Here is a 22880-nt window from a genome sequence, read left to right as displayed (position 1 = left end):
CCTGTAATTATTTTAAAGTAGAGCTCACAGATAGATTTGCTAGAACAGGAAGAGAGAAGTCAAGGCTGACTCTAAGCAGGTGGAATGGGGTTGCCACTTGCTGAAACGGGGAAGACTGGATGAAGGGAAGGTTGAAGGAGAATAATCAAGAGTTTAGTTTGAAATATATTAAATTCAAGATGCTTTAGCATTTCTCAGTAGGGAGATGTTGAGTTCGGAGCAGAGATTGGATGTAACTTGGGGAGAAACCCATGAAACTGACCTTAATCACTTTAGAGAGTGGATGTAGGCAAAGTAGAGAGCCAAGATTGAGCCCTGGGGCACACCATCAATGAAAGATTGGAAAGACGAGGGACGGCTTCTGCAAAAGCACAGGACCTGGCACGTGGTAAGTGCCCAGGGTAGGGTAGCTAGCTGCTATGGACTGACTTGTGTTCCCCTAAAATTCATATGTTAAAGTCCTAACCCACAATGTGACTATGTTTGGAGAAATAGGGTTTTTAGGAGGAAATTAAAGTTAAATGGGGTGATAAAAGCAGGGTCCTGATCTAATAGGGTTGGTGACCTTATAAGAAGCGGAACAGAAATCTCTCTCTCTCTCTCTCCTCTTCGGCCACGTGAGGACTCATGACATGTAACCAAGCCAGGAAGAGGGTTCTCACGGGGAATGACTTGATTGGCTGGCGCCTTGATCTTGGATTATCAGTCTCCAGAACTATGAGAAAACGCATTTCCGTTGTTTAAGCCACCCAGCCTATGGTATTGTGTTAGGGCAGCCCGAGCTGGCCAAGATGCTAGCTGTGGAAGTTTGACAAAAGGCAGGGGTGACATAGGCTAGAAAGAACTAAGAAAGCCAGAAAGACATGATTTGTTCCTAACTTTCTGACTGACCCATGTTCATCCACGTTCCTCTCTGGGCCTCAGTTTCCTCCTTTGGGAATTAAGGGCTGCTTTCAGTTCTAACACTCTATAAACTATGTTTAAGGAATGGAATTGTTAGAAAACATGCGTCATTGGATTCATGTGGATTTAAAAATTTTTTAAATGTTTATTTATTTTTGAGAGAGAGAGAGAGTGAGTAGGGAAGGGGCAGAGAGAAAAGGAGACACAGAATCTGAAGCAGGCTCCAGGCTCTGAACTGTCAGCACAGAGCCAGATGCGGGACCCGAACTCATGAACCGCGAGATCGTGACCTGAGCCAAAGTCGGACGCTTAACTGACTGAGGCACTCAGGCGTCCTGGCTTCATGTGGATTTAAAAAAAATTTTTTTAATGTTACTTTTTATTGTAGTAAAGTATACATAACATAAAACTTATCATTCTAACTCCTATCCCTGTCCAGGACTTCTTCACCTTTCCAACCAAAACTCTGTATGTGTTAAACACTCACTTCCCTCCCCTCCCACAGCCCCTGTCTACTGTCCGTCTGACAACCAGCAGTCTACTGTCCGTCTCTGTGAAGTTGACTCCTCTAGGACCTTGTAGAAGTGGAATCCTGCAGTATTTGTGCTTCTGTGTCTGGCTTGTTTCACTTAGCCTAATGTCTTCATTTTGTCCATGTTGTATTGTGTGTCAGCATTTCATTCCTTTTTAAGGCTAAGTAATATCAGTCATGTGGATTTGAAGTCCCAGGACCTGTGTCCAAATTCTAATTTTTCTACTCATGAGCTCATGTGACCTTGAGTGTGCCCTCGGCTTCTCATTTCCTCATCCTTAAATAGTGAAAAATAGTACCTACCTCACAGACGTGTTGGGTGGAGAATTTTATATAATGGATGTGAAACCTCTTTAAAAAGATTGTGATGTGGTGGCTATTTTTAGCTAGAAAGAGGCCACTAGGTTGGCTGCCAGGGGTTGATGCTTTTCTCTTGGCCACCCTAATGACATCTTTCCAAGCAGTTCCTTGGCCCAGCTGCACAGCTGATCCAATTCACTTCTCAAGCGGTCAAATAAATGACTTGGTTGTTTTCCTGTCAGCCTCTAGATGTGTCACATCAGCACAGCAGGAGATAAGAAGTCTCTGTCTCTGACCCAGACGCTTTGGACCTGGATGCCTCCCTCGTATGCCAGGGAAAGTACAACCCTGAGGGCTGGAGAAAACCCTCTTCCCTTTGGCTTTTTTTTTTTTTTTTTTTTTTTTTTTTTTTGCGACATTCTAAAGTAACATCAGGCTCCCTGTTTCTGGGCCTGGCTCCGGGAGGTCAATCTACCAGACCATGGGAGGTGAATTAGTGGGAAGTGACATGTGGCAGCATGGCTTGGGAGTCCAGGGCCTGAGGGCCAGGCTGGATGCACTTTGTGACAGGGAGCGACACACTTCCTCAATTAGGGTGGTCACCCTCCTCTGTGTGATGAGGGGTGGGATTTGATGGCCCCCAAGGTCATATCTGGCTCTGGTCTTCTGTGAATCATGAGTTATTTAGGAATGCTGTTCCACTTTTTGTCAATGACTCTTGACCTTTCCTTCACCCCCACTCTTCATGTACTCTGCTTGTCCCCAAGAGCTGCTCATTTCAGGTTCAGATTTAAACTCCATCCTTACCCTTAGCACTGAGCCTGCTGCTTTCCTGCTCCCCTTCATTTCGACTCCTTTCTGGCCCAGTTTTCTGCTGTCTAGAGAAGCTGGCTTTAGAAACCTCTGCTTTTCTAATGCACGTTGAAAGATTAATGGCAGATTGTGGCTTCAATTCTCATTTCATTGGCACTTTGGGAGAAGAGCAATACTTCAACCTCAGAAGAATGGCCCTCTCACAGTACAGTCTAGACTCAGAGTGGGGAGATAGGCTCAAAAAGTAGACAGGGGGCTACATTATGTAGGCTTCCAAAGAGAAGCTAAGAGGTTTGGACTCTATCCAATGGCTGCAGGGGAGCCACTGAGGGTTGTTGAGCTGTATCTGAGCGGTATCTTCTGGAGATCATTCAGGCAGCTCTCTGAAGACTAGATTAAAGTGGAAGAAAGCAGAGGCGGGCAGGAGAGTGAATCCAGCATCTGGGTGAGAGAGGCCAAGAAGAGTGGCAGTGGAGATGGAAAGGAAGAGCCTGGTCTGAGAGGTTACACAAGAATTGACTGGACTTGGCCTCAATGGATGTGGGGATGAGAGAGAGAGGAGTTGAGAATGATACTGAAAAGTGTCTAGCCTAAAAGGCTGAGACACAGTTTGTGGTAAACAGGAAAACACCTGCCCTGCCGTTCTCCTTCAGCTCACCATGCTGCAGCCATGGCCACATCTGCTCCTGCCTCAGGGCTTTTGCACTTGGGGACCTCTGTGCCCAATTTTAGCTTAAATGTCACCTCTTTCAAGAGGCTTCCTTGATTGCCCATTCTAAAGCCGTCTCCATGCCCTCTCATTCCCCACCTTGTGTCTTCATTCCCCTCACTCTTTATCTCCAGCTGATGTGAAGTCATTCATCTATGTGTTTCCTTCCACTACAATTTAAGTTCCACATGCATAGGGGTCTTACTTGTCTTGCACATGGGTGTATCCCTGGCACCTAGAATAGGGCTTGGCTCTTAGCAAGTACTTAGTGATTATAAGAATTTAATGAACTGGAAGGGAGGAAGGGAGGAAGAATGGAAGGGAGGGAGGGAAAGAGGGTGGGAAGGAAGGAAGGGAAGAAGGGAGGGAGGAAGTAGGGAAGGAAGGAAGGAGAAAGACTAGAGTCAGATGTGGCAGGTTATTTCCAAAGATGGCTACAACAAAATCTCCCATCTTACAGGCCTTTTATGATGAGACTTGTTGCTCCTCTCAGCAGGTGGAGTCTGTTTCCTCTCTTTTGAACCTGGGCTGACCCCATGCTGGCTTTGACCTGTAGAATGCTCCTGATGTGACACTGCATAGCTTCGGAGCCTTGGCTTTAAGAACCTTTGTGGCTTCCATTTTCACCTTCTCATACTGCTTCTTCTCAATAGTGCCATGAGACCACTGTGCCCGAGAAAGTCCCCTGTGGAGAGAAAGGGAGCACTCCAGTCAACAGCTCCAGCTGAGTCCAGCTCTCAGCAGATCTGCTGGCTGAATGTGGCTATGGGAGTAATCCCATGCAAGAAGAGCCCTCCAGCCATGCCACAGAGTTGTAGAAGCAATACATCATTTTCAACCACTAATTTTCTTTCTCCACGCTGAGCTTTGTGTTTAAGGAACTGGAGGACATCCGGATGGAGATGCAACAGCAGGAATTGAATATATATAGTATATGTATGTATATATACACACACATATATACATATATGTATATATGTATATGTATACATATGTGTATATGTGTATAGTTTATGTATTGATATATACACATGCATTTCTGCAGAAGCTGGTTTGATGACCTGTGAACTATATATCTATGAGCCTCTAAGTGAGTAAGAAAAGAACTTCTTTGTTTTTTGACTGGACTGTAAAGAAAATTGTAACAATGGTGTGCTTTCGTACTCCCACTCTGAATGATGGATGAACGAGGGCAGGTATAGCCAGATAAAGGAAAGGTTTCTTATCATGTATGGTTTGAGAAGTATTCGCTCTGGACCCTGCCCGCCGGAAGCTTCTGTCCCGCTGTATTCTACATCCTGAAGCCATTCTTCTGCCCTACTGTCACTCCTTCAGCCAAGAGTTAAGACAGTAAATGCAGAAGCAGCAATTTTAGGCCACCCTAGCATCAATAAACATGCATCTGGTGCTTTTCTCACCTTATAAAGCAATTTCCCATCATCATCTCATTTAATCTCATAGTAATTCTGTGGCACAGGTTCTGATTTTTTCAAAATGGGGAAACAGAGGATCAAACTGAGTCATATAGTGCATAGGCAGCAGAGTGAGGAGGAATCCAGCAGACTCCATACTCCTGGGTCAGTACCATCACCCTCAGCCCAGTGGAACATTCTATGAGCTTCTTGGAAACTACCTAACAAAGAGAACAACCTTGGTCTTGAAAGCCATTCATTGTCTGTCACAGGAGACAGGGAGATATCATCTTTGGGCAAGGTCTTCACCCATCTCGTAATTTAAGTAAAACTTTCATGCTAATTTCCTCTCCCTCCTAGTGTTAGTCCTGGCTCCTGGGAAAGGAAAGGAAGTGCTTTCACACTGTATAGACAACCTTGGCTTCAATCACATCATTTGCTCCATTTTTTTTTTCTCCTGCAAAATATGAAAAAGCAGAAGTACAGGCTTCTCTGTTTCTCTTTAAAGGAAGAAGATAATAGTTGTTTTGCACATTTTAATTTAACATCTTTAAAAAGATTGAGAGTTGATTTTTTTAATTGCAGGATTTATTTTGGATAAAAATTAATGTAGGATGAACTAAGAATACTTTTTTTTTTTTTTTTTTTTGAGTATTGGGAGACAAGGAGAAGGCTCTGGAGATTTGTTTGCAAACCTTTGTGGTGTCCTTTGTGGTGTCCTTTGTGGTGTCCCTGAGACCACTCCCTGAAAGTGGGGTGGGGGGTATCTTCTAACCAGACTTCCTATCTCAACAATTTTTTATCACAGAAGAAAGGCCACATGTGACTACTCTCCTTTCCCTTGTTAGTGTCCCATTAATTTCTTGACTAATGCAAGCTGCTTCTCACTACTGCCTTCCCCACCCCTCTCCACTGTGCCCCTGGATCACTGCTTCATGCTGAGCCACTCCTCACTCACCTTGCTTATTGCTGAGATCTGGATTGCCCTATGTGGACTTCCCCACTGGAAGCTATTCATTCTTCCACTTTCCATGCACCATGGTGCTGGGAAAGGAGTTGACATTTTCTTGGATCTCCTCTTATGTTTACAGACATTACACTTTCACCCTAGTTAAAAATTGCAATGTGTTTTGAGTTTTATTCTATCTGGCTATATGATCCACTGTCTTTTCTATATTACTGTCATCTACTAGCCTTCCAGGCACTGTGGTTGGTTTATTGAAGGCTTTGGCACTTGATTCATGACCTTTCTCTCCATCTCAACTCCTGCCATCATCATCCTAGGACATTTCAATGACAAGAATTGGACCATCCACCATCCTAGTCTCATAACTCTGGTACTCCTTCTTTCTGGAGACCATTACCTTGCCTCAATTTCAGTCACATACTCAACCCCCAGAAGAGTTTCCTTTTTGAAGTCTTCATGTCCCTTCTGGTAGCCTCATGCCTTTGTCAGACCCTTAATTTTCTCTCCATCAGTTGGCCCTCTCCCAACTTTTATTCTTTTATTTTCCTTTTTGGGGTCCATGGTTGATTACCCTTTCCTTCTCTGCAACTCTCTGAACATTTACCACTCTCCTTGAGTTCCATACATAACCCTGCAAACCACACTCTACATTCCTAGCAGAATGTCATGTCTCATACTGCACTGATGAAATTGATCCTTCTAGTCTTGATCCATCTCTCTCAACGTTCAGCAGCTTCCCATCCATTGCTTCTTTTTCTCTCTACCTCAGAGGATTGTATCCTTGATGCCACTTTCTCTCCCTGCACCTTGCTCTGCAGTCATCAACTCTCTATGAAACCTTTTCCCTTCTATGAAATCCTTTCCCTCAGGATATAAAAATGGTCACATTTTTCCTATCCAAACAAACAAACAAACAAACAAACAAACAAACAAACCATAATTGCTTCTACCCCATGTTTACCTCTAACTCAGTAACATCTTATTCAGCTATCTCAAAAGAGTTGCCTATACTCACTACCTCCAGTTTCCATCTTCCATTCACTCCCCATCCTGTTTCAGTCTGGCTTCTTGCCCCTGTCATTCCACTGAAACAGCTGTTCACTAAACTTAACACTAACTTTCAAACTGCTAAATCCAGTATGTGTCTTTCCAATCTTTATCCTACTGAGAACTACTTTCCAATATTTAATATTGTTAATCATTCTTTTGCTTCTTGAGACTCTGGATTTCCTTGCATCCAGAGTATGCATCCTTCCAGTTTTCATAGTGGCTGAAAATTCTGTCTCTGGTTCTTCATGGCTCCTCTTCCTCTTACATATTGGAAATTGTGGAATTGTCCACTGTCTCACACCCTCCCTAAATGATCTCTTTCACGCTTATGACTTCTATTAACACCTGTAAGTTCACTAACCCCTAAGTATTCTTTTTCATTCATACCTTCCCTGAGTCAGGAATTCAACTATCTTCTCGATAGCTCTAGGTGACCTGTCATACCTAGCATGCCAAACCAGCTCCTTCTCCTAAATTCTACAATTCACTCATCCTTGCCTAGGCACCTGGTTAAAACTTGGAAAACACCTTAACATCTCTTTCTCCTTTGTCAGCTGCATCATATCAGTGGGCATATCCTGCCAAATTAAAACTTCCCCTTTTGCTGTCTCCTGGATTGGTGCAATGGCCTTCATGCAAGGCTCCCTGCTTCCATCTTGTTCCCTTCTGGTCTATTCTCATGCCATAGTCAGCACCATCTAATGAAATATGAATCTGACCAGGCAAGCCCGCCCATGCTTAAAGCATTAAAAGAAGCAGGATGTCCAGGGGAATGTCCGAGCTCTTCCCATACGAAGGCTTTCTTGATCGAACATCCGCAGATGTCTTCAGCTCCACTGATCAACCCTCCCTCCATGATCCTTTTTGCCTCAGTAGCAGTTCACTACTCAGAGTCCATACCTGACACCATCCCAACCAGGCAGGCCTTTGCTTGTGTTCTTCCCTTGCCTGGAATTCCTCATTATTCTCGACCTCTCCTTTGCCTGGCTGAGCTGCATTTATTCTTTAAGACTCAGCTCACAAGTCCTTCCTGAGCCCTTGGCTAATACATGAGCCTTTCCTCAGAGCTTCCAGAACACCTTGTGCATACCTCCATCAAGTTGCTTTATACCACCTTCTATGTATATCCTTCCACTACAATGTAAGCTTCTTGAAGACTCTTTGAGCCTTCTGTCCCTTTTGCCCAATCCAGGGCCAGGTATCTAGAAGATGCTTGGAAAAAGCTTTGGGTGTGGAATTAAGAGCCAGGGTTCAAATCCTTTCTTTTTCCATCCATTTTCCCTGTGACAGGTATAGGTCACTTTCCTTGTCTGAGCCATGCTTCCTTATCTACAATTATTCTATTTACCTTTCAAGAAAACATAAATATTCCTTGTAAACTGCAAAGTACTATGAAAATGTTTTATTACATAGGATATGCAGAAACACACAGAGGGAAAAAAAAGATCTATCACAACATTATGGATCCTGTACAAATTTTAATGAGACTTCATATTCATTCAAAAATCTGCATAAGCATTTTTATATCAGTATGGTGCTCTGTAAAGTGCAGCAAGGGGTCATGAGAGCTGCACTTGTGAAAATAATCAGCTGATGTTACTTAATAGCCGTGACAGGAGCACTAATCCAGTTTCCACATTAGAAGCACACGAATCTACAGAGAATCTTCAGGAATTTATGGCGGTTCATCTTCTTCCCTGGTGCCTTTGGACTGCCCCTTCTACCCAGCTCTTCCAGCGGGGACATTTTACATACCTCTCAGTTCTGTGTGAAAATCAGGCCATGGAGAGGGGAGAATTCAGATAAGATTTCACAAACCAACCCAATTTACCTTAAGTGAACACACGTCATTCATCTAATTCTTTCTCTTTTGCCTGGCAAGAAAGGAGGAAAAGCAGTTCTACTCTGAAGGGACAACTCCCAGTTCAGATAAGTGGAATTAGAAATAAATGAACAAGCAATGAATGGGAGTGACCTGCTTTAACGAGTCAAATCTTTATAGAAAATTGGAGCCAGAAAACTCCTAGTTCCAGGTTGTACAACAGAACACTCCAAGGAACTAAAAGCATGGTGCGAAAGGAGCACGCGCATTTCCTCTTCATGGGGAGGAGGGGGCAGTGCAAGTGCTCCCAGAACAGGAGCAGTTGTGGGGGGAGGGCAGAGGCCCACACCTGGGTTTTGGATGACCTTTGGCAGGTTATTTTATCTTTTTGGACCTGATGTCACATGGGGATTAATCATAAAACATGTCTCATAAAGTGGTTGAGAGAGAGAGAGAGAGAGAAAAAAAAAAAACACCCAGCCTATATTCAATAAATAGTGGATATCATTTTAATCAAAGTTAATTTGAAGAAAAGTGAAAATTTCGGGGAACTAAAAAAATTATTATAAAGATATGCTGGGGCAGATTATGCAGCTCTTGAATTCCAGTTTACAAAGTCCAGATTTTGTTTAGACAAGGGGGAGCCTCTGAAGGTTTTGAGCAGGAGTGTGACACAATGACAGATGTGCTTTTTGAAGTTGATCTGGAAGTGCTGTGTGGAGGGAGCTTAAAGGGAAATATCAGGAGGCAGAAGAGCCAGCTGGGAAGCTATCATTTGGTCCAGTGAGACCTGAGGATGTCTGACCTAGGGCAGTGGTAATGGGGTTGAAGAAGAGGGATGTTATTGGGATAGAACTGGCAAGAGGTTGTTAAAGATGGTTTCTGTGTGTTTTTACCTTTGTGGCTGGGAGGATGGTAGTGCTTATTATTTCTTCAAGGAAGAGACAACCGTCATTTGGGCATGATAAGTCTCTAACTAAGCATTCTGTCTGTGATCAAATTCTGGTATACTTCACTGGACTGTTGGTTCTTATATCAAAAGAATTTATGTCTAATTTTTTTTTAAAATGCGATCAGTAAGAATGTAGGATTCACCAATAAGAAACACCCCCCACAGTAGACCTAGCTGGAATGCATCTCTTCTATTAAGTGACTCCTTAAGACTTCCCAGCCCACTGCAGTGCTACCCAGGTTAACCACATTTGTTTGCTGTTAGGAAGATGTTTGAATGCAGGCAAGATCCTGTGCCAACTCCTCTGGCTCTTCTTCCTAGAGTGTTTGTGTTCTACTCCCCACCCAAACTGGCTGAAAACATGAGCAAATCTGATCCTAGTACAACCATGTTGAACACTCTATTCCTTCATTCTCCTTATCAAAGAACTCAGCCTGGCCGCAGAGGCACAGCCTCCCCAGGGAAAGCCATGCTGAGACCTAGTATCACATCCACCTTATCTATGTTGTACTATTCTGTCCTTCTTTAAACTCCCCATCTGTTGTCCTGATACCGAGGTGAGGCTTAATGGTCTGTAATCCCCAGGTTCCCAGGGATGCCTCTGAAAAAGATTGAGCCCCACATTAACAACTTCTCAGTTTTTGGCAACAGTGTCTTTTGTAACCCCATTTCTCTGGTGACCATTTCATACTTCACATCTATCCATACTCCAGACAAGGGGGTGAGGGTCCCACTGTCCTTGCTGGTCATATCCAGCCGGTCATATCCAGCTCCCAAGGGTATATATATATATATATATATATATATATATATATATATATATAATTTATTTATTTATTTTTGAGAGAGAGAGAGCAAGCAGGGGAGGGGCAGAGAGAGAAGGAGTCACAAAACCTGAAGCAGGCTCCAGACTCTGAGCTGTCAGCACAGAGCCTGACATGGGGCTCAAACTCACAACCTGTGAGGTCATGACCTGAGCTGAAGTCAGACATTTAACCGACTGAGCCACCCAGGCACCCCACCCAAATATATATTTTTTGAAAGAGACGTTGATGTATTAATTTATTTTAAAATGTGTATTTAGGTTTATTGTATGAAAATTATTGAATAGACAGCTCTGGGGGCCTCTTCAAGATGAAAGAGACATATAGTCTTTGTTTTCAAATGAGGTTGGAATCCAGTGGGGAGATTGACATATACACAAATGAGACCAGTGAGGCTATGTAGGGGTGGGCTTGAGGAGGAGGAGGGTGGAAAGCTAAGGAGGAGTTAAATCTGTGTCTTCTTAGCTACACGACTTAACTTTTATATTGAGGATAGGGTACTTATAAAACCCTTTCTCTGCAGAATGGCTGATGGTAGGATCCAAGAAGGCTCTGGCGACAAGTGAAGGGCCCATCTCAGTGCCATCTCTGAGGCCTATTAAATGTAGAGTGTCCATTTTGGCCAGAAGTGGGGCCCAGAGTTGTGGTTGAAGGGGCCATTTTGTTTATGTGAAAACAGAAAATACATAAAAAGTAGCCAAAATACCATCTTTAATGATATATAAAGGATATCAAGACAGTGTGCTGCATAAGTAATTATTATGGTTTTAGTTTAAATCTAGAACTCAAGCAAGGCTTCTGCTAATTAGTTAATTAATTTTTTGCACTTTGATTGTTTTCAGACTAAGGACCTCATTAACACAGCCTCTAATGGAAGACACATTTTATGTAGCATTCCATGTGTGCAGAAATCATACGAATTTATTGCACATGTAGTTTATATTTTTCCATTTGATCCTCATACCAGCCCTGTAAACAGCACTTGTCTTAGTTCAAAAAAAAATTGTGGGACTTGCTTCAGTTTCTCCCTAACCAGAGAATAATTTTCTGGAAGTCAAGGAGCACCTTGTGTCTCCAAGGCCAGAAAAGAACTGAACTGGAGAGTCTGAGATAGAGCTGTGGCAAAACCTTACAAGTTTCCTCAGTTCTGTGCTTTTATTAAAGAACAGAATAACAGCCAATGTTGGGTAACCTGGATCAGCTGGGACCACATCCAAAGGAACATCTTTAATGCTGGAGACATTGCTGGAACCCTAAGGTGCTGAGGGCAAGTTTCAGCAAGATCAGAAATTCAGGAATTGTTGGGTTAACACAAAACGATAAAGACTTAAGTCCACAGGTCCAGGGCTAGTAGGGTCAATGGATTCATAGCTATGAGACCACAGGTGTGTGCTCTTCTTTCAAAGGATGTCTTCAGCCTCACCTGCTTTTATCTTTAGATTTCTATTGCCTCTCTCATTGTCCTAATGGGCAAGGATTCAGGGACCTTATGGTGGCCTCAAGCAGTTAAAACATACCTCGATCTCTAAAGCAGAGACACACCTTTTCATTGTCCATGTCCTTAGTTAAGCCGCGGCTTGATCCTTTAGTGGGACTTGAGGTTCTGTGATAGGGACAATATCCACAGCAATCCTGGTATACTGTATTTCCAAGGTGGCAGTGTGGATTATAATAGAAACATTCTCTCGGGAAGAGTTTTTCTTCTCCAAGGCAGGGTCAGAAAATGTGGCCTCCTATTAATTAAATTTAAGGATGCTAATGTAACACTTAGGGGACACTCGTTTTTAAATCATAGAATGAGACAAAGCAGTGGTACATGAAGCCTGTGATAATCATGGAGTATGATTATCACTCTAATATTTTGGCTTAGGACCCAGGACCCAGGAGAACATAAATTCTGTCTTTGCTTAACCTCTTCTTTTCTTTACGTATTTACAAGTATATGCATTAACAAAGAACAAAGGCAAAGAAAGTTACATTCACATTTTCTTGTCCACTGGAATTGAGACCCAGTCCAGCACAGAGAACTTTGGCAGGCTGGGCTGGAGTTATGGAGAACTCAAAAGCTTTAGCCAAGGGTCAATTTAACATGCTCGTTAACACAAGGGCAAAAATACACAGAGAAAAAGAGACTCATCTAGGTGCCAAGTTGGCTTAAACTGCCCAGGCAGTAGCCTCAGGACTATTGTTGTTAAATTTATCAGTTTTTTATTTTATGTTTAATGCCTTTTGTGTCCGGAGTAAAAATTCTTTGTCAACTTCAAAGTCTCAAAGATTTCTCTTATGTTTTCCTCTAGGGGTTATATAGTTTTAGTTTTCTGTTTTGTTCAATAGTCTATGTCAGGTTAATTTTTGTGTATGATGTGAGGTAAGGTTAAGTTCACCTTTTCCCATACAGATATCCAGTGATTCCTGCCAACATTTATTGAAGACTTCCCTTTCCTCATTGAATAACTTTGTCACCTTTGTTGAAAATATATATGTGTGAATTCTCTAATCTGCTTTGTTGATCCATTTGTCTATCCTTATACCAATACCACACTGTCTTGATAACTATAATTTATACTAAGTCTTGAAGTCAGGTAAGTCCTCCAACTTTTTGCTCCTTTTTCAAAATTGTTTTGGATGTTCTCAATCATTTGCAATTCCATATATATTTTAGAATCAGTGTGTCAATTTCTACCAAAAAAGACTGCGGGGGTTTTGATAGGGATAACATTGAATCTATAAATAAATTTATATCTTAACAATATTGAGATTCAATCTATAAATAAATTTATATCTTAACAATATTGAGACTTGAAATTCATGAACATATGTATGTCTATTTCTTTTTTTATATCTTTCAATTTATTTAGTTATTCTCAATTTATCACAGCAACATTTTGTAGTTTACAGTGTACAGGTCTTGCATATATGTGTTAAACATATTCCTAAATGTTTTGTTTTTTATGTTACTGTAATTGGTACTGTTTCTTTGATTTCATTTTCTAATTTTTCACGGTCTATGAAAATGTAATTTATTTTATATAATTACCTTGTAACCTGTGACTTTGCTAAATTCACCTATTAGTTCTTGTTTTATGTAGATTTCTTAGGATTTTCTGCATATATAATTATGTTTTATTTCATATGACTTTTTTTTTAGTTTTACATGCCATTTATTTATTTATTTATTTATTTATTTTTTTTAACGTTTATTTATTTTTGAGACAGAGAGAGACAGAGCATGAACGGGGGAGGAGCAGAGAGAGAGGGAGACACAGAATCGGAAGCAGGCTCCAGGCCATCAGCCCAGGGCCCGACGCAGGGCTCAAACTCATGGACCATGAGATCGTGACCTGAGCTGAAGGCGGCCGCTTAACCGACTGAGCCACCCAGGCACCCCTTTACATGCCTTTTAAAAACAGTGATACTGTCTGCTTGAAAAAGTGGCTCAATTCTTGTCTTGGGAACTGACCAATACAATCACTATTTCCTCATCTTTGGCAAAGTCATGGAAGACACTGTCCATCAATGATGCCATGTTGATTATACAGAAATCAGTAACCAGCAGTCACTGGAAGACTTCCCTGACTGAGTAGGATAGGAAAGAGGTTGATAAATGCCTCTTGGTATTCCTTCTTAAGAAAGAGGTAGATGGAATGGGAGAAAAAAGGTCAGAGAAAACCAAGGAGTAAAGGATTTCAAACGACCATGAGTTGGGCCAGTCATCCAATCAGGAAAGGACTGACTTTTTGGAGCAGCTGTCTGGGCTGTGGCAGAGTCTGCTAAGATATCCCACTCTTAACGAATCATTTGTGTGGGCAAATGTTATCAATATCTCCAGGGATTCTAATATGCTCAACAGGACACTGCAGTCCTGGCATGGGTACTGGCATGGCTTTACTCTGTGTTTCTTTGGGTCATTATTTGGAAGGTGACTTAGAAGAAATAAGGTTATCTGGGAAGTTAATGGCTGCCAAAGTCACATGTCTAAGAATGGAATTTGGATTTGGAGATCAAGGTGTTAGAAACTGAAATTATGAGCTCCTAGGTAAGACACTAATTTAAGTATCTGGAATTTAAGACACTGGAATTTTGAGAAAAACAAAAACTTTGGAGTTAGACAAACCAGGGTTCAAATCTCAGTTCTGAGGGATGTTCTTCATTTTCCTCCAGACCCACTTTCCACCATTCTTCATCTTGTTTTGTGTGCTGAGGGCTGATCTAAGATGTGCTCTCTTGCATCCTGTTGGGTTTAGGCAATGGGAGGCATAGGCAGGTAATCAGAGGTGAGAAGGGAGGTCAGGATATTTATTTTCCCAGCTCCCTCTCAGTTGGGTTAAAGTTTGGCCATGGCTTCTCCTGACAGTTGGCCCTTTCCTACAGCTTTCTCTCCAGGTTCAAGTAACCACTGGCTTTTCTTGCCCCTTCATGCCCAAGGATAATAAAAGCTTTCTGCTGTTTCTATTAATGGGCCCCTTTATACCTCTTGCAGGTTTTCTGTAACTCTGAATACCTTATAGTGTCCCCTTCATTCAACTTTCTTCAGTCATCTCTTTTGAGGATGTCATCTGGACCCTGTTAGACCAGCCCATCTGCCTACTAGCTTTGGAATTTTGAGCAAGTTATTTCTGTAATTGAGTCTCAGTTTTTTCATCTATGAAGTGGAAATAAAGATATCCCTTGCAAATATAAGGGATAATAGATGTGAACAGCTCATAGTAACTACCCAATAAGTGGTACTTATCATCATCATTACTAGTAACTATTATCACATGAGGACTGGCAAGATCATAGTGTCCTTGGTGACTATTCAGAAAAAAATTGTAGAGCTGGTTGCTAGTTATCCAGAAGCATAAGACTGGGGGTGGGGGCAGGGAGAATCTCAGATAATGGAAAGTGAAAACTAGGCAAGGGGTTGGAAAGATTTACTAGTACTGTGAAATAGAATAATTTTGATATTTTCATATAAAGAAGGGAGATACAGCTTTAGAAGTCTCAGACATATGATGGGAGGATCCTAAATATGGTAATGGAGGTGTTCACTTTGTTAGGAAAAAGCAGGTATGATAGTGCTACATATCACAAGACAAATCCTTGAACAGAAACACATTGATATATGAGTCAAATCTTGAGAAAGGCAAAAATATAAAAGAAGAGAAGTTATTATTGACATAAGGGCATCCTGAAGATCATCCAGCCAGATGGAAAAAATGAATCCCTGACTCATATTACAGGTCTGGTAAGGAAGCAAGGTGTCTACATATTGTATCTTGATTGTCCCCAGCTTGCTTCTATACCAGCACTTAATACCCACTGCTGCTCTGGCTGGCTGGTCCTTTCCCTCCTTCATATCTCAGTTTCTTAGAGGAACCCACAACCAGTTTGGTGGAAACCTCTTTTAGTTCACTCACTGCTGCCTTCTTTCCAGGGCACACATGTCTTTTTGGATGGAGGAGTCGGAGTAGGTTCAAGCAAAAGCTCCCCATCATGGTTCTTGCAACATCTCTCCCCATAGACTCTCAGGCTTTGTCACTGAGTCTAACTAGTCATGCAGAACCGCTCATCTTTGGATGTAATTTATGTCCAAGGGATTCTGCAGGTCCTCTTGCAACTTACGTTCTGTTGAATGCCCCTATCTTATCATTTCCTCTCCTATGCCATATATATCTGAGTTCTTTTCCCAGGAGGCTTCCTAACTTCCCCCAAAATTCAAAGAATAAAGCTGGAAACCAGAAGGTGTCAGACCTAAGCAAATTTCAGATTCTGCACAGCTTCTAATAAATCCTTACTTGCCACACGATTTATTTTTTCCCAGCAGGTAGATGAAGTGATGAGATGGTCGCCTGTACTTAATTGTAATAGAAAGAAGAGGAAGCTAGAGAGAAAGAGCTCGCGTGAGCCAAGGGGAAAAAAGAAACCCAGAGAAAAGATTGAGTTAGTTTGAAATTCTAAAATGGTAGGTGTCTCAACAGGGGTTGGGAAGGTCCCCATGTGGATATTCTGTCTATGAAATTGCATACAATTCTGATGACAAAGAAACAGAGGTGGTCTCTAAATAGAAGGAATCCTTTGGCTTCTTAGAGATCTCCATGTGAGCTCAGCTCTTCAAAGGACATTACTGGAAACCAAAGAATGAAAACAAAGAATGGTGAAGATTTGTGCAAATGACGTCAGAAAAGCAAAAGCTCAGGATAAATCCTGACTTGTGAACAATGTTCAGGGCATAATAAAAGACACAGAATGCTATTTGGAGCAAGTTGAAGAGTGAACAAGGCAAAAGCAAATGTCTTGGGTAAATGCTTTCAAAGCCATTCCAAAACACTTGGCCTTCGTTTGTTCTGCCAAGGTGAATGACCTTATGAATGGAAAGGGTAGAACAATCAAGGGGGGCATAAAAAAGATCAGCAAAGTCCAGACTGGTGAAGAGACTGTGAGTGAGCACAAAGCTTCCAGCCTCCTGCCCAGGAACATTGTATTCTAGGGAACTGTGAGACCTTGCAAATGAGATTACTGGGCCACTTCTGGTTATCTCAGAGGAGCTGTGAAAAATGGGGGATGTGTCAGAAGACTGGAATCAGCTAAGAATAGTCATGATTTTCTAAAAGGGGAAAAAGTGGGTTATATACAAGGATTGTAAACTTAAACATTTTACGGAGACCAGAAAATAGCTAAAGAGTCAAGTAGGGCAGATAGAGACCCTAGTGAGCTGGAAAAGGAGGCTCCTTCTTAAAAGAGCAGCTGTTACTGAGCTCCAGCTCTGGTGGTAGCCATGCCCAGAATGGTTGGAGCTTCAACATTTTTAAGTTAAATTTTAAAATTTTCAACGTTAAAAAAAAAATTTTAAAAAAAAGGGGGCGCCTGGGTGGCTCAGTCGGTTAAGTGGCCAACTTCGGCTCAGGTCATGATCTCACGGTCCGTGAGTTCGAGCCCCGCGTCGGGCTCTGTGCTGACAGCTCAGAGCCTAGAGCCTGTTTCAGATTCTGTGTCCCCCTCTCTCTGACCCTCTCCCGTTCATGCTCTGTCTCTCTCTGTCTCAAAAATAAATAAACGTTAAAAAAAATTTTTTTTTAAATAAATAAAATTTTCAAATGGGGATCAAAATTTAAACGTTTTTTTTTTTTAATATTATACAGGCTGAATTAAATAGGTTTGTAGATGGATAGGGCTAATAGGCCACCAGTATTTGACTTCTCCCCATAGATTTGCCATCTTGTAGCTCAAAAGCTAGGACAGTCTATTAAATGATCATCTGGTAAATATTTTAAAGGACTGATAATCCTTGGGAACTACACGGGTTCACTAAGGACCAATACTGATATGCCACACTCTAACCTCTCTCAGTTCTTGGATTCTGTGGTAGACTTGGTGGTGTGATTTCAGCAAAATGATGACAAGGATAGCCATGTTCTCCTGGGGGACCAGATGGAGAAGTCCAAATGGAATATGAATACTTCTAGGTAGATTCTTAGCTGAACTGAAAAACCATGTTCAAAGTTGATGGATTAATAAACCAATATTGACTAATAGGTTGGTAGATTAATAAACCAATATTGACCAATAGGAAAATCTCTATTCTCTTGTCTCTGATCAACTATACTTTTAGAGCCCAGAAATAAGCAAGAATTAGCTTATGGCTTGACTATTGCAGAGTGCAGTGAGAATATCAACTCCTTGATCTTGGTGTGCGTTTTGTAGCCGAGGGGTCAGCAAACTGACCCAGTTTGTATAACTAAAGTTTTATTGGAACATAGCCACACCCATTCTTCTACACTTTGTCTCTGATTGATTTTGATAGATAGGGACAGAGTTGAGTAATTGCGACAGAGACTGTATGGCCCGCAAATTCTAAAATATTTACTACCTGTCCCTTCACTAAACAACTTTGCCAACTTTCTGATGTGACTAAACATTATCCTAGTACTCTTAGTGACCTTATTAGACTGTTGACTAATATTAGATTTGTCAATAATGGTCAATAAAAGCCCAATATCTGTTTCATATGAACTGATATCAAGCTATGTCTTGAATCCTAGATGGAAACAATTGATTTAATGACTAAAACAGCAGAGCTCTAAATTTATTCCTGACAAAATTTCGCTTATTGTTTTATAATTCCTTGCCCAATGTCTTGATAATGCCTTTGGCTTTCTGTCCAATGCATCCCACTTTTGAGGTAGGCTGGGATGGGCTCTCATGGTAAGGTAGGATTCAGAGGCCTGGTCATAAGTAGATCTAATTTGGGGGCAAGTTCAGCATGAAGACCCAGGAAAAGAGTTAAGAGTCAAGGTCAAAGAAGCCATGCCCATCATTACCCTGATGGACAAAGGCAGAGCGAGAGGTCGGGGGTGAGTAAATGCAGAAACAGGACTAGAAGTGAGCTGAATGTAAGAGTAAAGCCAAGAGAGTTCTGGATTTTGTCTTTTAATGGGGAAAGGGTGTCTCTTCTTTGATGCCTACTACAAGAGTCATTAGATAAATTCAAGAGGGTGGGGCCCCATGATGGGATTAGTATCTTTATAAGAAGAGGAAAAAACTAGAGCTTACTCTCTTTGCCTTGCGAGGACACTGCAAGAAGGTGGTCATCTGCAAGCCAGGAAGAGGGATTTTACCAGGAAGGTAATCTTATGGCCCCTTAATCTTAGACTTCTCAGCTTCCAGAACTGTGAGAAATAAATCTGTTGCCCAAGCCCCCCAGTCTGTGGTACTTTGTTATAGCAGCCCGAGCTGACTAAGACAGATGTCATCAATTTTACCCTTTAAAAAAAATTCTGGCTAAAAACGCATAACATAAAATGTGTCATCTTAACCATTTTTAAGTGTATGGTTCAGTAGCATTAAGTTCATTTACGTTGTTGTGCAACAGATCTCCAGATCTTTTCATCTTTCAAAACTGAAACTCTATACCCACTAAACAAGAACTCTCCATTTCCCCTCAATTTGACTTTTTAAAACAAAAAGTTATCAAAGCAGCTAAGGAGAAACACTACCAGATATTTAAAAGTGTACTTCAAAAGCAAAATAATAAAGAAAAGTAGATGCAATCTGGTATATTTTCACTGCTTGCTAATTAGTATCCTCTTTTCCACTTAATGTCTTCAAAGGGAAAAAAAATGTAATTCCTTCTCCCGTTTACCTCCTTGAGCATCGAGAGCTTTGAGGGCCGGGACCCAGGTTTTTGACTCTTGGTAGAAAAATCCTGGTTAGTGTTCTTCACAGCTTTGACTGGCCTGTGGAAGAAACCTTGAAGGAGGACATGCCTCCTCCCTGCTGTCATGCCCCAAAGGCTTATTTTTAAAAAACCAGTTCCCAGTGCTGCTTTCCTTCTTGCTACTGAAGAAATTCCCTAGGGTTTTAGAATTCCTTCTCTCTAGAGTTCTCTTTTTTCATACTTCTTCCATACAGCTTGACCAAAGCCCAAAGAGATTATAACCACATGCGTTCCACTTTTGTTTTGGTATGAAACATGGTAATTTTCTCTACCCTGATGAGAAAGAGCTTTCCAGTGCCTAAAAATGCATTCTCCAGCTTACTTATTAAATAATTTTCCCCTAAATGCAACTGTCCTGCAAATGTTAGTGGCAAGTTTTTCTTTAAATACAGATCACTATTTGAAAGTGTCAGGAGTTATTCATCATTATACAACACAATTTTTTAAAAAATGGAAGTATCTTTACATTTTCTGAAAGTACACGATTGTTATAAAATAATACAAAGGTTAGAATGAAAATGAAAGCCCTCTTGTAGTCACACCCTAAGAGATTACCAATCATGTCTTAAAAAAGAAAACAACAAAATTTAAACAAAATTGCACAAGAGCTTTAACTTATCAGTTCAAAAGAGGCTGTCCTAATCACATCCGAGAGCTGACGCAGAGTGTGGCATCAACACTGAGGTTGTGTGGTCAAGGGTCAGGATTCCAGAGTCAGAGAGACCTGGGCTTGACCATGGTCACTACCAACATACTAGCTGTGTACCCTTGAGTAACTCACTTTATTTCTCGAAACCTCTGTTTTCTCATCTTCAATGTAGGAATAGTAATCATCTTTAAAGTAGGGATAGCTACCCCTAGGCTTGGGAGATGATGTGACATAGAACATGTATAGTGCCTAGCATCAGTGCCTGGGACGTCGTAGGTCCTCAGTAACAGTAGTATTATAACTATTAGGTTTTTTAAAATTATCTTTAATGTGCTAAAATACACATGACAAAATTTTAACAGCTTAACAATTTTGTAAGTTACAGTTCAGTGGTATTAAGAACATTCACATTGTTGAATAACCATCCCCACCATCTACCACTATATTAATTATTAATATGGCTCTAATGCCCTGTCCTGGAAAAAAAAAAAAAAAAAAAGAGTGAATTTACCTCTCTCCTGTGTGAGGCTGTGTCAGAATAGACTCCTTCCTCGTCTCAAAATCTTTCAAATCTGGTCATATGTTTGTGGCTAGATTTTGAAAACCCCTTCATATGAAGTGTTCAAGGCATCAGACTGCTTCTAGTGTTATCTGGTGTTCATAGCTGTAGAGTTGGGGGCTCAACAGACCTGCACAGCTACTCTAGGGTAAAATTAATTCCCAGACGCCCTTGCTGACACTTTGCAGTGTCTTCCTCAGCAGACGTTTCTGCCGGCTGCCGGCCCGGGCTCTGCTAATGGAGGTTTATAAAGGCCTTCACAATTCCTATGGTAACCCAGGAGAAAGGCTGTTGCCATGGGGACTAGTCAAGCCTGTATAAACCTTCCATCTCTATCAGACAGATGAGAACGATATGAGGATGAATCTTTTACTAGTTCACCTTCTGAAATTGCTAACAATTATCTCTGTTTTTGGACAAGGGTTCATCATTTCTTTCAGGTGGAAACTCATTCATGTTTTCAGCTTTAAATAAATATTATTTCAAACCTTGCCTGATGATCTTGGTGTCAACCAAAATCACCCAGAGACTGAAATGGCTGGTGATGGAACCATTTTCAAATTTCTCCAGTGTTACCAGCCGCTAAATAACATTTATCACAAGCATGTGAACTTCGTTTTGTTTTGAAAGAAGCATAGGTTTCCTTGAAATGCATTAGCCCTAAGCACGTGCCTATTAAGGAGCCTTTACATTGTTTTACGTTAACTCAAGGAGAATCTGAGCTCCGTGCAGGCAGGGTCTATTACCTATTTACCTCCATATCTCCAGCATCTAGTCCACTGCAATATTAGGGATTCAGTAAATGAATCAATCAGTGAATCAACACCCATATGTTGATGATGGCAGATAACAGTATTGGTGTCCAGATGTGTAATAAGTAGAAGTTACCTCTAAAACATTTATTCATTTATTAAAAGACAATTTTTTAATGCCTACCAGCTTCATTCCTTTAGTGATAGCGCAGTTCCTACTTTTAATTCATGGAGCCAGTCTTTAGGTAATAAAACTGAACAGTACAAGGTCCACATCTTCCTGGAGCTCTTGATCTGTAGCTGAGACAGACAAATACGTCTGCCAGAGTAACATAAGATTGGTATTAGAGTAGAAGTATAGCCTCCCAAGCCATATTTGGTTCTGACTGGGGCTCAGGGAGAGATAAGATGAAGTTTGAGCGGGGCATTGACAGATGAGTAGGAGTTCCACAGGCAGGTGAAAGTCGGTGGTGTGGGGAAGAGGAAATGAGGCATTTAAGGCAGCAGGAACAGCATGTGTCATAGAACATAGTGAACCGAGGGCATGGTAAATATTCTCGGGTGGCTGAAATACAGGTTTTTCTGAAGGCTGAGAAAGGAGGCAGACCTGTGGCCAGATTACTATGTGGAGTAGAGAGGGAGAGCGTCCACAGAATGCTTCCAGGATGTGAAAGCAGGGCCATGCCCAGAGCTACAGCCTGAGGAGGCCCGCCATTGAAAGGGTCAGGCAGTGAGAGGACCAGATCTGCCTTTAGGACAGCCAGAGGGCATGGCAGTGTTAGGGAAGGTGGCCAGGATGTCAGGCTGATATGTAGATGCAGATCTTTTAGAAGGTGTTTAGAATTTTATTGTTTGAATTCCAAACATGGGAATTTTTGAGTCATCTTTTTGTGACTGATATCTAACTTAATTCCACTGTGGTCAGAAAACATACCTTAAATGATTTCAATTCTTTGAGATTCGTTAAGGCTCACTTTATGATCTAGCATATGTCAAATTTAGTAACCACTTTTCATGCACTTGAAAAGAACATGTATTTCCTCTTCATCTGCGGTGTTCTATGTGTATCAATTAAGTTAAATTCATTAATTGCATTGTTTAGGTCTTCTTTGTTCTTACTGATTTTTTCCTGTTTATTTGTTACTATGAGAAGTATGGTCAATTTTTTTTAAATGATGCACATTTAACTATTTCATTTTGTCCTGTAAAATTTTTCTTCATATATTTTGAAACTGTTATTGGAGGAATACAAATTTAGAAACTGTTTTATCTTCCTGGTGAATTGAACCTTTTGTTATTATCAAAAGTATCTCTGTTTCTAGCAATGGTTTTTATCTTAAATTTTACTTTGTCTGATGTTATATGGCTATATCAACTTTCTTTTGGTTAGTGTTTGTATGTATACCTTTTCTACCTTTTTACTTTGAATCTTTTCATGTT

At 41.1% G+C, this 22880-nt stretch overlaps 1 long non-coding RNA gene across 1 annotated transcript; it reads right to left on the bottom strand.

The window, feature by feature from the left end:
- Nucleotides 1-1042: 1042 nt before the first annotated feature.
- Nucleotides 1043-20941, bottom strand: LOC147574935 (uncharacterized). Its single transcript, XR_015242891.1, has 3 exons — nt 20641-20941; nt 3716-3942; nt 1043-1242 (listed from the first exon to the last, which is right to left on the bottom strand). It is a non-coding gene; the product is annotated as an uncharacterized LOC147574935 (long non-coding RNA).
- Nucleotides 20942-22880: the final 1939 nt, after the last annotated feature.

The sequence above is a fragment of the Puma concolor genome, chromosome D4 (assembly GCF_028749965.1).
Source record: "Puma concolor isolate L17-30 chromosome D4, mPumCon1.1.hap2, whole genome shotgun sequence".
Classification (NCBI taxonomy): Eukaryota; Metazoa; Chordata; class Mammalia; order Carnivora; family Felidae; genus Puma; species Puma concolor.
The sequence above is the reverse complement of the archived record's forward strand: the minus strand, read 5'-3'. Positions and strand labels throughout refer to the sequence as shown.